The 15,420-nt window shown below is 47.5% G+C and overlaps 1 pseudogene; it reads left to right on the top strand.

The window, feature by feature from the left end:
- The first annotated feature begins 591 nt into the window (after positions 1–591).
- On the top strand, positions 592–6,491 carry LOC149329444 (uncharacterized; annotated as a pseudogene).
- Positions 6,492–15,420: the final 8,929 nt, after the last annotated feature.

Genomic DNA, 15,420 nt, shown 5'->3' with positions numbered 1-15,420 from the left:
CCACTACGGCGCCTCTTCTTTCCTTTATCCTTTCTTTTACGGCGTGGTTCAGGTGTCCACCGAGCTATGTGAGACCGATACTGCGCCATTTCGTATCCCAAAAACCAATTTTCAATGCGTGTCCAGTTAGTGAAGAGACTCGCTTCATTAGGGGAACCAAGAAACACCACCGCGCTACACTCACCACCCGAGAGATGGCGCTCGCGTCTGTTTTATATTAAAGTGGTGACAGAACAAACTCATACCTCCGGAGCGAGTTTTCGAACTGGCGCTATCTAAACGGGTTGTTCGAACCGGACTTGTCTGTACACGCAAAAGGGCTGCAGAGCCAATTGTTTAGGCCGGGACTGCAGGATTTGTTAAGATAAAGGTCTCGTGTGGGCAGTTATCAAGTAGATAGCAACTATGAGGAAATTTATTGAGAGCAACTTTCTTCTTTTAGCGGCAGGGTCCTTCCGAAACGGAAACTGATAACACCGCGGATGGCGCTTTGGTGACACTTCGATGAACTGCTTCGATAACAACACACTGTACGGGGTTAATAGAGGCAGTAACAGCTGAGCGGTACGCAGCAAACCGATGTCGTCAACGATGCCTTCTCGAAACCTGCAGTACACGCTGGTCGGATTCTCGGAAGGACTCGACTGGAGGCCAGTGCGCTTCGTGAGGCCGATTCCCAAGTACAGGGTGTGCGCCGCCTGCGGCCTGGTTCGCAAAAAGCGGCAGTTCTACCTTGCGCCCACACACTCTGTGATGCCTGCTGCCAGCAGTGCTTCCAAAATGGCGCATGGTCCTGCCCTCTCGACAGCGAAGAGTTCCGGGAAGAGGATGTGGAACGGAAAGAGTACCCTGCCGAGGAACTGCTCAGCAGAGAGGTAAGCGATTACTAATGATGTTGTCACTCTGTCTCTGCCCCTGTCCTTGTGGTGCCACAGCAGTATGAATTCGTACCAACTCGCTCAATTCTCAACCCTTTTCAACTTTATTTCTTGTACAACGGGCCCTTTCAATGTTTTAACAATATTTCAAGTAATAAGGCCTTTTAACTTCCCTGTCTATATATTTTGTGCTTTTAATAAATTTTGTCAGTTGTTAGTGAGCACTTGTGTTGTTGTCACTCTGTCTCTGTCCCTGTGGTGCCACGGCAGTATGAATTTGTACCAACTCGCCCAATTCTCAACCCTTTTGTACTAATGATAGACGAAAGGGCGGTACAGAGGCAGGCGACAACAGAGGGCGGTGTATTGTCCTGTGTTGGCGCCTTGTGCTGTTACCCTGTGTTGTCACCCTGTGTTGTCGCCTGCCTCTGTCTCGTCCCGTTTTGCGCTTTTCCTCCTCGAAATGTCCTACCAATTGGCCTACAGCCACGTCCTTCTTAAGTTATCACTGGAGCGTGCTCCCCCGACATATCCGCTAACTTGATATCTTCCGGACTCACCACCTAATCAAATTAAAATTGATCATGGTTTCTATAGTGAGCCGTAAGGTGCTTTTGTAACGTTCGTAAAAAACACAGACGTAAAGTGCGTTATGTAGCGCGAACGATGCAGAATGTACCACATCTGCTTACGTCACCTATAGTTGGGCCTTGGGGCGGGCGTATATGGGCAACCTGCAGTGATCATTCATGGGGCACTGCAGACGCTCCAGTGCGCTCCTAACTCTGCTCCCCTCGTCTGCCTGGGCAGCGATGAAGCGGAGACCACTTTATGAAAGATTAGGGGCGCGCATTTGATAACATTCGCTGCCTGAGGGCTGTCGAAGCAGCCCAGTTCACTGGCGCATGCCACATGTGACTTCGGCGCCACGCGGAAGCCCGCGCCTATTAGCGCAGTATGGTGGCGTTGAAAAACAAGAAGCGTCTGCCTAAAAAATGCTTGTCCATCGCGCTATGCTGTTCGTTAAGGCACTGCGATTGACATAGCAAACTTTATAACAGGCTGCTCCTTCACGGTAGATGGATTCGGATGAAAGTGCCCCGTCGCTGTCATTTACCATGATTAAGTGACTGAAAATTCCACATTCGTGGATTAGCGATCGCAGTTTTTCCTGCGATATGAAAATATACAACCGTAGGAAATGTTTATTGCTCGGCTGGTACGGCGAGACGGCCTCATACTGCTTGTCAGTTATGGGCGCTCCATTGAGGCCATCGGTCCTAGTGGAATTTGTCTTCCGCAGAAAGCTCAAATACAGAACTAGTTGCCGTGTTACCCAGTCTAAATGTTGTTTTTAGACCATTTCAGTTGCATCGACACTTCTTCGTACTGCCAGAGTATTTGCCCCAACGCTTGTATAAAGAGGCAGTCTAATGTCGAAAAGCCCCGCCGCGGTGCCTCAGTGGTTACGGCGCTCGGCTGCTGACACGAAAGATGCGGTTTCGATCCCGGCAGCGGCGGCTGAATTTCGATGAAGGCGAAATTCTGGAGGCCCGTATGCTGTGCGATGTCAGTGCACGTTAAAGAACCTCAGGTGGTCGAAATTTCCCGAGGCCTGTGAAGGCATTTACCTCGACGGCACTAACTGTAAATGTCTTTACGATAAGACCTTTAAGGCCTGTGGTAAAAAGGCATTTGCCCTCAAAGCCTTAACAAAAAAATGTACCTTAAGACGTTCCCCCTGAAGGCATTCACCATAAGGCCTTCAGCGTAAAGACTTTTCGGCAAATACATGGATAAAAACTTTCCATGTGCGCACCTGTCATGTCCTAGAAGGCATTTACAATGAAGGTCTTCACAATAAAGGCCTTTACTATAAGACGTTTATCTTAAAGATGTTTGGGTAAAGACCTGGCTAAGGACTGAAGTCCTCCACCCACGTGAAGGCCTACCAGGTAGACACACCTTTGAGATTGCTAACAATCCGGTGGGCATGTGGGCCACTGGCCACACAGTGGGCTTCAGCGAATTACGTAGTCGCGGACAGAGTAATGTGGACCGCGCCTCGGCACTTCTGTAGCGCTGCGTAGTGGAAGTACATGTGTTTACTGCTTTTATGGGCAAGCTCAAAAATGAATTTTACTTCCAAACGCATGAACCTTCTATTGATTTTCACTTGGTAAAGCGTCAGAAGACTCACCGCCGAAGCGTGGTTCACATTCTTCTCTCCGCGACGGTACGTATGCCAGACATCTGAGAATCCGCCTAGTAGTCCTACCGCATTGAACAGGCGCAGAAAATGACGACCGATGAGTACGATTCGTGCCGCGGTGTATGCGCTAGCCTTCCGGTCTTCCGGCGTTTTCGTCTCCGTTATTAAGCTTCAGCTGCTCGAGGATGCTGCCTGTTGTCTTCACTATCCGCTTGTCCCTTTGCACGCTTAGCCTCCGAAATGACATCCCTTCGCACTGAATGGCGGGATTACTACAAGCCGTTCGCTTCTAAGCGTCAAGCTCAGTCTGCCACACTCTGAGGGCTGTAGCAGCGCTGACCTAAGCGGCAGAATTTTTTATGCGGTCCGTTCGTGGTAGTGGCCGATCGATTCAACCCGACAGTCACAGACGCAAGTTTGGGGGGGGGGGGGGGAGGCCTCAGAGACGTGGGGACCCTACCAGTATAGGTCGCACCACTTCAGATTGTGGAGGAGGACAAGAGAAGCGGGGGCGCCGCTGCTGACCTCTTACGGAGCGTGTGTCCTCTCAGCCTTTTAAGGCGAAAGCCTCTAATGCCTCATCGTTGTCGACAGAAGGCTTTCAGCAGAAGCTTGTCAGCAGAGGTGTCACGCTTTTGACGGGTGTCCACCGAGATATGCGGGGCAGTTACTGTGCAATTTCCTTTCCTCAAATACAATTTTCATTTCCTTCATTACGGCCCCTCTTTCTTCTTTCACCCCCACTTACTCCCTTCCCGTATGGAGCGGTTCAGATGTCCGCCGAGATGACAGAGAATAACTGCTCCATTTCCTTTCCTCAAAAAGCGTTGCGTTCAAAGGGCAAGGCATCGCGCCGAACGGGCGCTGGCGTTCCGTGGACTCACAGGCAGCGCTACAACACGCTGTTGCGTTTCACTCCTAAAGGCCAAGCGTTGAATTTCTTTGGAGGATAAATTCTAGAGGCCCGTGTACTGTGTGATGTCAGTGCACGTTGAAGAACCCCAGGTGGTCGAAATTTCCGGAGCCCTTCACTACGGCGTCTCTCATAGCCTGTGCCACTTTGGGTCGTGGCACCCCTTAAAACCAATAAACCAACCGACTAAGGCGTTCTGTTGCTAATCATTGAGGTCGCAGGAAGAGATCTTGGCCGCGTAGGCAGCATTTCGGAAAAGGCAAAATTCAGAAATTCACAAGGAGATCTAAGGGTATGATGCGTTGCCAATGGAATTGCATGAGCAGCCTTTAGCGGAGATTGTGTCACTTCCGGTGTGTGGAGTCGCTTCCCTGCAACCATGGGCAAGGTTAAAACACTGGATAGGGTGATTTAGCGCGGCGCAACGAGCGGTTGCTATGAGAATCCGCTCTTTCGGGGAGCCGCTCCGCATGCGAAGATCGCCCTGCGTGCGTCAGATGGTGCCAGGTGATGACGCACACGTCTAACCTTACGGGACCAATCAACTAGTGCGCACTAGTGATGCGCGGAAGTGGCTCGCAGTAATGGACGCAAATCGCGTTATGCTGAATCTGTCTGGTGCGACCGAAATTGAATCGAAGACCTCCGCTACGACACATGTTTGGTCACGTGTATCTTTAGCGCGTCAAACCCAACTTACTATATCTGTTTGAGGCTTTCGTTGCCCATGCGCAACTCCCATGGGCTGACCCTTTTGATGTAGAATCGGTGAAAACTTTCGCTGCTAATTCATTTTGTAGCGATAGCTACAGTGCGCCACCCGCTTCGCAAAGTCAGCGTGGCTGCGAGCTGAGCCGTGGCACCACCGCTCCGCCAGCTGTGCGCATGCGCGGAATGATGTGAGAGCACGTAGCTGGTGTGCGCGCCGCGCGCCTACATTACGCCATAATTTCGAGCCTTCAGCGTGGCCGCGCCGTGGCCACAGTGGCTGGTCACGTGGTTGGTGACGTATGCGAAGCTGCTGCTGGCGGCGCGCTGGCGAGACCGAGTTGGGGGAGGAGTGGAGAGGGGAGAGAGTGAATCCACGTTCAGGGACGAAGATGAAGGAACGCCTAGCGAAACGGAGCGGCGAGAGACTGACTTTGCAATTCGGCTAAGTGAGTTCCGCTCGGCCAGCTGTTGCTATCGCGTCAATACAGTTTTAGCCAGAGCTAAACCACAGCAAATTTTTCCGTAAGGCATCTAAAAAGATGCTGAAATTTTCAGCTCTTTGTTCAACTTCTTATGAAGACAATAAATTTGGGGACAATCAGGATTCTGCTTTGAGAAGTCTACTTGCGGGGCTTCATAATATGCTTACCTTTTCTTGCAGGTCAGATGTTGGAACGAAGAAGCAGGCTGCGGAGCCCTGGTGCCTGCTTCCGAGCTTTTCAGGCACATCCAGAGTGAATGTGGGCACCATTCCACGTCCTGTCCTCGATGCTCGGCGACCATCCTTTGCGGCGATGTATGGGGACATCTGAGATCAGACTGCAAAGACCTCATCCTCTCAGACACGTTCGAAGGCTCACAAATGTCAAAGAAAACTACAACCTCAGCAACGTTCGAGACATTGTTCCACGAGCGTGCGGCTGAAATGAGTTCTGGGCTGAGGCAGGTTGTTAGCGAGAACAAGGTAAATAGTAAGATACTGAACGGGGTCTCCCACAGCATCAACAACCTGAGAGAAACCATGGAAGACAAGTTTGCAGATTTGTCGCAGCAAAGAAGGGAGTGTTTCACACGAAATGCAGCTGACATCAGGCGCGCGGTTAAGGAGCAAGTGCAAGAGTGTTTGAATAGTCCTAGCTGCGGGCTGAACAAAGTCTCGGAACGTGTAAACACTTTAAAGGAAACTCTAGGACAACGTGTAGAAAAAGTTGCTAAAGAAAATCACGAGAAGATAGAAGAAAACGCGCTGAAACTAGCAGAGGTGCAGACGGAAATGCGAGAAAACAGCAGTAACACACTGGGGCGCTTTGAAGAAGTGTTAGCCCACATTTCAGTGCATACTCTGTTTTGCCACTTCAGTGTTGCCGACGTGGGTGCGCAAAAGATCGTCGCGATGAGAGAATCTCATTCTGCTATTAGGTGTGATCGGGTATACCTTCGTGGCTACAGCATGTCGCCCGGTGTCGTATTTAGGAGAGATGGCAGCGATTCTGTGTCGTTGCATGCCTGGATTCATCTTCACAAAGGTGCAATCGATAATGTCCTTCAATGGCCCTTCTCACACACTATCAAGCTTAGCATAATACATCCCGTGTCAGGTCAACAGAAAGGGAGCAGCTATAAACCAACAAAGGCCGATTCAAACTGTCTCTCCAAACCAGCAGATTGTCCGACTGGTGGTATATACGTTGTTAAACGTAGTTTCTTGTTAACCGACCTGGAGCGTGACGGTTACGTGGAAGACGACCGCCTTCTGATGAAGTATGAGTTGCTGTAGCGGAACAGCACGCGTAAAGAAGTGATCTCGAGAGCTGTTAAGAAACATGTTAACTTTCAGATGAGTTCTTCTATGGGGATAGCAGAACTGAAGTTTCTGTATTGCAGGGACATTGCTGCCTTTATACTCGGGAGGTTGTGATTTTTTTCTTCAATTGCTCTTGTTGCCCTTGAAACATTCTTCTCAATCGTGTTCGGAAATCTCGAATTTACACTGCTGGTGTCGGCGAAAGTTTATACTGTACCTTTATTACGATATTTATTGTTTGTAAGATTGTATGAGTAAAACCGTTTGCGCAAAAAATAGACCGGCGACCATCACTCATACAGTGTATTTGAGCGGCAGCTCAAAATATTTTTATGTGGTAATTATGGATTACCTTACATAAACGGGATTAATAAGTTTGCGGGGATGGCCGTAGCTGGCAAAAGACAAGGTTAATTGTAGAGACATGGGGGAGGCCTCTTCCCTACAGTGGGCGTAATGAGGCTGAAGACGATGATCATGAACACATTCTTGTAAGGGCCGCACTGTTGAATTGCGAATTGGACGGAGCGGTGCCCTTACATGAAAGGGCCATTTTTCTGTACAATTTTCTTGGCTGCAGTAAAAAGATCGATTAAGCGAGCCTTATTGATTGTATACGACCAACATAATACAAAGCATTACCGCCAGCCGTGCATCATTCGAAAAGTTAATACATAACAAGTTTGGATGATATTCCGACTGGTTGAAAACACGCGAAATAAAACAGGTTACATACATAAAACAAAATTTCATACGATGGAGCCATTTCAATGCAAGTAATTTTCTTTTATGCAGTTTGTTGTATGCACGACTAACGGGTAAACATGTGCGCATGACGATGCGATCCAACAGAGACCGTTGGAACGAAGGTTCTGAAGTGGGCTTAGCGCGTGCGACCCATGGACTTCAGTGCAAGGTGGGTATCGCGAGGCCTGTTTTTCCGCTGTCATCATTTCCAAGCACCGCCGCGGTGGCTCAGTGGTTATGGTGCTCGGCTGCTGACCCAAAAGACGCGGGTTCAATCCCGGCCGCGGCGGTTGAATTTCTTTGGAGGAGAAATTCTGGAGGCCCGTATACTGTACGATGTCAGTGCACGTTAAAGAACCCCAGGTGGTCGAAATTCCCGGAGCCCCTCACTACGGTGTCTCTCATAGCCTAAGTCGCTTTGGGGCGTTAAACCACATAAATCAAATCATTTCCAAACGCTTAAAGGAAATCAACCGTAAGTTAAAATAATTGAGAATTTCATGCATATGAAAGTTAAATGCCAGGTTCAGGTCAGGTCAGGTCATTTATTTCAGTCATGTACAATGGCTGAGGAGAAAGGAAAAAAAGCCGCGCACGCGGCTTGACAAAGCTCCCATCTCCCGTAGCGGCTTGGCACGGCGATGACAGACAGCAGTAAAACTATAACAAGAGAATGCATGAAATAACTAATATGTACAATATCTTCATAACAGATCACCAGAATAGTCTCTTTACTGTTACACACACGTAAATGGTAGTTTAATCACAGCACATGGATACTTAGTTTATTTTACAGTTGGATATTATTGACTCCTTTGTAAGAACATATTTCTGACAGCGTTATATGAAACGGAAAGAATGGATAGATTAGTGAAATTGTTTCTATTAAGGACGGACGGTAACACATACCTGAGAGTTTGAAAACCGTAATTTGTGCGTGGACAAGGTACATACCAATATTCGTGGTGTCTTGTGTTGTGAATAGCGGTATTTTCCCGTAGATTCGCAAGGTCAGCAAAAAATGTCGTGTCACTATGTACCTGAGATTTGTTCTGCTGAATTACACGGTACTGATGAATAACCCTTGCATCCATAATGCGTATTTTGCAAATAGAGAACTCGGAGGTGCTAAGTATGTACCACCCACAATTGCTCTGAGTGCATTTTTTTGTAATGTTAAAACCTTCTGAATATTAGTTTGCGTCGTTGTACCCCAAACCAAATGACAATATTTAACATGAGAATCAAAGAGGGCATGGCAAATAAGTTTTGTCCTAATAGGTACCATGCACTTTAACCTTCTGTGTATGCAGAGGAGCGAGCTAGCTTACTCTCCATTTGCTCGATGTCATAGTCCCATAACATAAATTCATTGAAGTGAACGCCAAGTGTTTTTACAACATTAGTTATTTCTATCATATTACCACCCAATACTAAATCTGCATGTACAGCGCACTTCACATTTTTAGCTCTAAAAAATATCGCCTTGGTTTTACGTAAGATCTTAAACCTCACAAAGATTACTAGGTAGGATTTATTTCTGTTCCTCGCCTCTTTTAGCAGTTAGTAAGAAGTAAACAATCAGGTGACAAGATAATAACCGGTGCACTTTCAGCTGCAGCTTCGAAAAGTGGAACTGCATAGCGGAACTGCTGCAGCGGCTGCGCAAACTACCGGTTCGTGAGCAGCACATGGTCGTTGTGGAAGCGTTTTTTTTAAACACTACTGTTACACTCTACCCCTATAACAAACCCTTATGTATAGCCTTCATTGATTACGAGAAAGCATTTGGCTCAGTGCAAAACCTTGGCAGTCATACAGGCACTGCTGAATCACAGTGTAGAAGAGTCTTATGTGAAAACACTGGAAGATATTGTAACGCGGCGGCCAGCCAAAGAATGAGGCGTGGTGAACGATGGCTATGAGATGATTTAATGGCTGCTGGCCTAGCGCGAGCGCTCCGTCCCGCGCCACTGCCAGCTTCGTCTTCGTCACAATATCTATGGGAACTGCACAGCTATAACCCTCCATAAAGTAAGCAACAGAATGCCCATAAGCAAGGGCGTAAGACAGTGAGGCACAATCTGAGCTGTGCTAATCACCGCTTATCTGGAGGAGGTATTCTGAGGCCTCAATTGGGAACACTTGGGGATAAGAGCAGATGGGGATAAGGGTTCATACTTAAATAATCTGCAATTCGCTTATGCCATTGCATTGCTGACTCACTAAGGAGGTGAGTTGCAAAGTATGATCAATGAGTTAGACAAGCAGAGCGCAACGATGGGTCTAGAAATGATATGCAGAAAACAAAAGTAATGTTCAACAGTATCGCAAGATGACAGCAGTACACAATTCGTAGGGAACTTCTGGAAGTAGTAAGAGAATACGTCTACTTAGGGCAGGTAGTGACCGCTGATCCGGATCATGAGAGGGAAATAACTAGAAGAATAAGAATGGGATAGAGCGCATGGCAGGTTCTCTCAGATCATGAAGGGCAATTAACCAATATCCCTCAATAGAAAAGAATATAACACTTGCATCTTACCGGTATTCACTCTATGGGGCAGAAACATGGAGGATAACGAAAAGGGGTCAGCTTAAGTTAAGGACAACAGAGCTAGCCATGGAAAGAAAAATGATAGCGGTAACGTTAAGAGATGAGAAGCGAGCAGATAACGTGAGGGAACAAACGCGGGTTAATGACATTCTAGTCGAAATCAAGGGGAGCGGGCAAATTTTTTGCACACACTGAGGTAGGAACCCTCTCGCGTTAAAATAGCGCAACTTGAAATGCCGTAAGAGTCTCATTGGGATACATCACAAGACATGTAACAAATATTCATTCAATCCTTTTATACGAATCAGGGTGGCCCGATGGACTAGTGATAGGGAGATGAAGTAGGGGGAGGAAACATCACTTGCCGAGTACGATGCCGGTGGTGCGCACGAGGAACCACAATGATAGAAGTGTGTCTTTGGCGCAACCGGAGAACCGGGGCAGAATCCAGACTCGCAAGTAGCGAATATCCGGAGTGTGGTTAAGGACGCAAATTTTCCGCAGCCTAACGCACTCCCACAAAAGGCACCAAATCGTGAAGCTGCCGCCTGGGTCGCACGTAGACCAAGTCATCGTGGATAGCGGCAAGGCCTTATCGTATTCGTCGTCATTTTGGCGTTGGGCGGGCGGTGGTTCCCTTTTAGGGGTGTATTCCTTCCACAAGGATGCCTGCAGTAAGGCTGCTGCAGCCAAGGCGTTGTGTATGAGAATCTACGTGCCTCGAACAAGCCCCGGAAGTAGAGGCGCATGTTTGAGGGACGTGAATTGCTTTAGTAGACGCTTGCCAACCTCGCACACTGCACCCTTCTTCTGCTCTGTGGGGTCGGGGCGCGAGGGTGGAAAGAGGACTCAAACGTCCGGGTCGGAGTGGATGGCGTCTTTCCGCTCGCAAAATCATGGGATGACTTGTTGCCGAGGCAGCAAGTGCGTCCCGGTACCTAGTCGGCTAGCACGTAGACCTTCTTTATGACGGGCAGTTATGCGCAGAGGCTCTTTGGTCGATGACAGAGGGTGCACGCGTGGGGCTTCTTGCATACCCTAAAGAGGCCTTTTGTAGTAAGTGTAGGCGGCTGGAATGCAGGTGGGTGATTCTGATCCAGTCGAAATCTGTAGAAGATCAGAGGTGTCTGGATGTGTGACCTCCTTCTCCAGGCGGCTGACGCTGGGCACGGTGTCAAGCTGAAAGGTATGGACGTATCGAATTTGGTCGTAAATGTAGGCTTGAGTGGCGTGTGCAGGTAGTATAAGTGCCGGCTGTGCTCTCTAAGGTGTCGTTGCGTGCGATGAGGGGGCCCCTGTATTTCTGATAGTCCTCGCGGTGTGCAATAAATATAGACACCTGATAAAACTCTCCAAGAGAAAACTGGATAGTATTTTTTGTCACTCTTCACCGACTGTAGGAGTGTCGAGAGTGGGCAGTTGATCTTGGAGCCATAGAGAGAAAGAGAAAATCACTTTATTTTCTGGGGCAGTATTAAGCACTGAGCAGTCGGTGGCTTAATGAATTAACGTCAAAGTGTCGGGCCCATCGGTCGACGCTAACCAGGCGCGCTAGTATATGGGGAAGGTCGGGGAAAATGGAGGGAAAACAGCAACGGCGCTGGAGAAAGTACAATGTTCCAATTTCGTATAAAAGAAAGGAGAGTTTGGTCATGAATGGTCTGAACTTAAACGGTGCAACAAGAATGGGCATGTGGGGAGGAAGTTTTTCTGGATTTTATGGACGATGTGTGATTGAGATGCAGTGAGGTCAGTGTTGAGCGCAGGGAGTTGCATGAGGTACATTGTAAACCGCTTGTAATTGTCGCGGATGATGCTTTAGTAGGCTGATGCTCGAGCCGTGGCTTGTGAGCTGATCAGCAGAACTGCCTCCGCCTGTACTGAATATCGCGGGCTAACTGACCAGCCAGTTTATTTCTAATAATCTCCGAATGGTCAGGAATCTCTCTAATGGTGACGATGGCTGGATGGAGAATCAAGAGTGCATCTTCGAAATTCGCTCTTAGGCCTTGAGGCTGGATATCATTGTTCAGAACGACCTGGGAGTCAGTGTAGTGTAGAAAGTGTTATTGAAGATTCGCATTAGCTGTGGGAATGCCTACAAGGCGCGGGCTGTAGAGAGGGGCTCGAGAGCTACGGTACTGGGAAGATTGGGACAGGGACATGAGGCTCAGGCTTGAGGAGTAGATGAGTCGATGCATAGAGGGTATACGCTGCTAAGCCTATGTCCTGTGTCTGGGGCGCATCTGTATTTGCAACGGCACGCCTGGGGAAAGAAGAGTGTCGGAGAGCCTCAGTTTCCGTCCCTCGCGAAGGCTGAAGGGGAAGTTAGGATGTGTGCGGGGGATACGGAGGTCGCAGGAAAAGGGAAAACGACGGATTCCAGCTCGTGCCAGAATCTAGCGCCCTTGTAAAGCTCCGGATAGGGGATTAAGTTGGCGATTCCGATTGTGATTAATAACACATAGGTGAGGGTGGAAGAGACCATTGTGGTGTAAGCATTGGATTGAACATCGGTTTGACAATATTGATCTTCGGAACCTTAAACAAGGGCAAAACCATTCCTTCCTCACCTCGCCAGTAAGTCTGAAGTGAGCTAACATGGGGTGGCGTCCTTAAAAGGTAGAGCCGTCCTTAGAAGGAACAGCACAGCGGTGCAGGCTTTGTGAGCATGCGCTTTGCTTCAACTTGCTTACAAGACGGCTCCTTCATATGGCGCTCACGTTCAGAGAAGTTGCCACTCGCGCAAGCTACGTATAGATTTGGGCGCCTGTACCTGAATTTTAGAGAGCGAATGCTCTTTCTCTAGTTTACTGCTTACACTACTGGACATCTTATATGCAGCGACACCGTCCGCTGCAAATTCAATGCAAAACAGGTTATGTGTACCATTCTCAGCAAGCGGCCCGCTTAGCATGCCGGCATTTGTAACGTCGCAACAAGAGCGGCACTCACGTTTCTGCAATCTGTTTCTCTTGCGAGGCTGCATATATTGTTATGTACTGCCATTTTACAAACGCCCAATTATCGACAGTTCACTATATCAGGGTTCGACTGTAAAACTATTGATAATACACACCAGTTAGACTATTATTTCGGCACTCGTAGTGGAAGTATTCGCAGTATTTGGGCTACGCCAGTGATTAAACTACTTCGTGATCCCCACCGTGTTCGTTATATTCGGGATTCACTGTAAAACTGCAGATAATATACAAAAGTTAAAATGTCATTTCGCCACTTGTAGTGGAAGTACTCTCAGGATTTTTGCTATGCCACTGATTACCACACTGCCCCAATTAATGTTGTCGTCCTGGCTTTATAGGAGATAAGCAGCTGAATCATACGTCAAACAGGGAGCTTTAATATATCTTTTGCGTTTAATGAGCTAGACTTTCGAAAATATACTAGTTTGCTCACATCATTCGCTTCTTTTAGAAAACTAATAGGGAGGGAAAAATAAACTAGTAGTTTTTCTCCTTAGACGCGTAAAAAAATGCGGGCAGTACGCTATAGAAGATGAACGAATTTCTTAAACAAGGTACCATTGTTGGAACGTTTCGAAATTTCGTTATCAATGGGGTTCTCACAGTTCATTAACTTGTAACGACACGAAATGTATGGTTGAGAGAATGGCTTATCACTAAAACCTACCTATGGGACCCGATAGTTGGGCATTTCCATGTACGGCTTCTTGCCAATAAGTGTGCCTGTTCTTAAAAGTATGCAACACTTGCTTTTTCCTTTTCGCATTTAGTTCTAAACGGTCTATCTGAATCTAGCGCTGAGAAGTCGGTGGGTGGGCATCCCCTTGATGAAGTGTTTGTAAGGTTGAACCTTCTCAGCGTCACAAGCGCTTTTGGTGTCAAGACGTTGACTTCGTTAATGAAAAATAGCACCCGACTTCCTACATCTTCTAGAGGGTTTCAATGCTAATCCATGCCTCTTGTTTCGAACACAACCATCGTGGCGATACCATCCGATCCTGCATTCCTAACTAACTTTAGCAGGAACTGTTGTCAGGCTAGTTGGTTTGTTTCTTTTACCGCTTTTCAGATTTGGGAAAAAAAATTGCTATTCAAAGAAAGAAGGAACGAATGGACGAGCGCGCTCGTTGAGTAATTGTTAGTCAGTTTTTCGTGGTTTTTGTACAAATTGCATAGCTTTCTTCAAAGTTTCTTTAAATCTCAGTATTGCTTCGAAAGCCTAATCTACGTGCCTTTTTCTGCTTCTGATATGATACGGGATGTGCAGCAGCTAACACGTGGAGAGTACACCATGTTTAGTGTACTATCACGATGGAGAGAAACGCGAACAGAACGGAGCCTAGGCGCTCTGCTCTTGACATTTTTTAAGGCGAATGCCTTTAATGCCTCATCGTTGTCGACAGAAGGTTGTCAGCAGAGGTGTCACGCTTTTCAGTTCGTCGAAATGGTCATGACATTAGAGTGCGCAAATTCGCAGCAATGGGGTCGCCCACGGATGCCTGACGCCCCTTTTTGGAGCAGACGACAACTGATAAAATACTTGCCGTCCGCTCCGACAGGAAGCGTAAGGCGTCCGTGGGTGACCTCATTGCATATCCCATTACTGCGAACAGAGCCATGGATACAACCGAATTCATCAAAAGCAGAGAGAGAGAGTCGTGCTAAAGAAGCAGTCAAAGTCGGCAGTCAAAGTGTGTGGTGGTTGTAATGTGTAGTCAAATAAAGCACTAGTAGAGGACAAAGAGTCTCGCAGTCAATGCCAAACAGTGCGCCAGGAAAGGCTTTCGCCTTGCAGCACTTTAGAGGACCAAAGTTCCAAGTGAAGTTTTTTAGGCACGCTTTTACTTCGGTGGTAGTAAAAGGATACTATAGTTGTCCGTGATGCATTCTAGGACGACTCTAAGGTCTTTTTATTACCATCCAGGTAAAAGTGTCATAAAAGAAATAGAACGGTGGCGCGTAGCGCCGCGCTTTTCGCGTTTCTTTCTATCGTGATAGTAGATGTGCGCTTTTGTTGTCAAACACCGTCACGTTCTACCGCATTGATTTTGACGTGAAATTTAAAGTAAAAAGAAAAGTAAAATAATTCAAAACGGTTAGGCAGTCACAGTAAAAAAAATGCATCCATAGAGGAATAACACTACTAAGGGCACCCTTTCCACACCCTTATTTTTCTTGTTCTTTTGAAAATGGTGGGTTGAGCTCGTCCGCACCGTTAAAGCATCCATGCACTCTTCGAAAGTGCAAGGGTGCGTAAGGGCGTACGGGTGCTTTGAATTTTTGAACAAATTTGGAGTAGTTCAGTTAAGCGTGTTTTTAAAAATTATGTGAGCTATTCGAGCTTTCCATTAATTTCGATGGAGGCGAAATTCTAGAGGCCCGTGTATTGTGCGATGTCAGTGCACGTTAAAGAACTCCAGGTGGTCGAAATTTCCGGAGCCCCCCACTACGGCGTCCCTCATAGCCTGAGTCGCTTTGGGACGTTAAACCCCCATAAACCATAAACCATCTTTGTTCGAGCCTACGATGAATGCCTGCACCGCAGGCTGAGTTGGGAGTCACCTACACTAGTAAAAAAATGCATTTCATTTTTGGGCGTCTGCGTTTTAGTGTC

This window comes from Amblyomma mixtum, chromosome 9 (assembly GCF_055824585.1).
Source record: "Amblyomma mixtum isolate Tamu chromosome 9, ASM5582458v1, whole genome shotgun sequence".
NCBI lineage: Eukaryota > Metazoa > Arthropoda > Arachnida > Ixodida > Ixodidae > Amblyomma > Amblyomma mixtum.
This window is presented reverse-complemented; position numbering and strand designations above follow the sequence as displayed.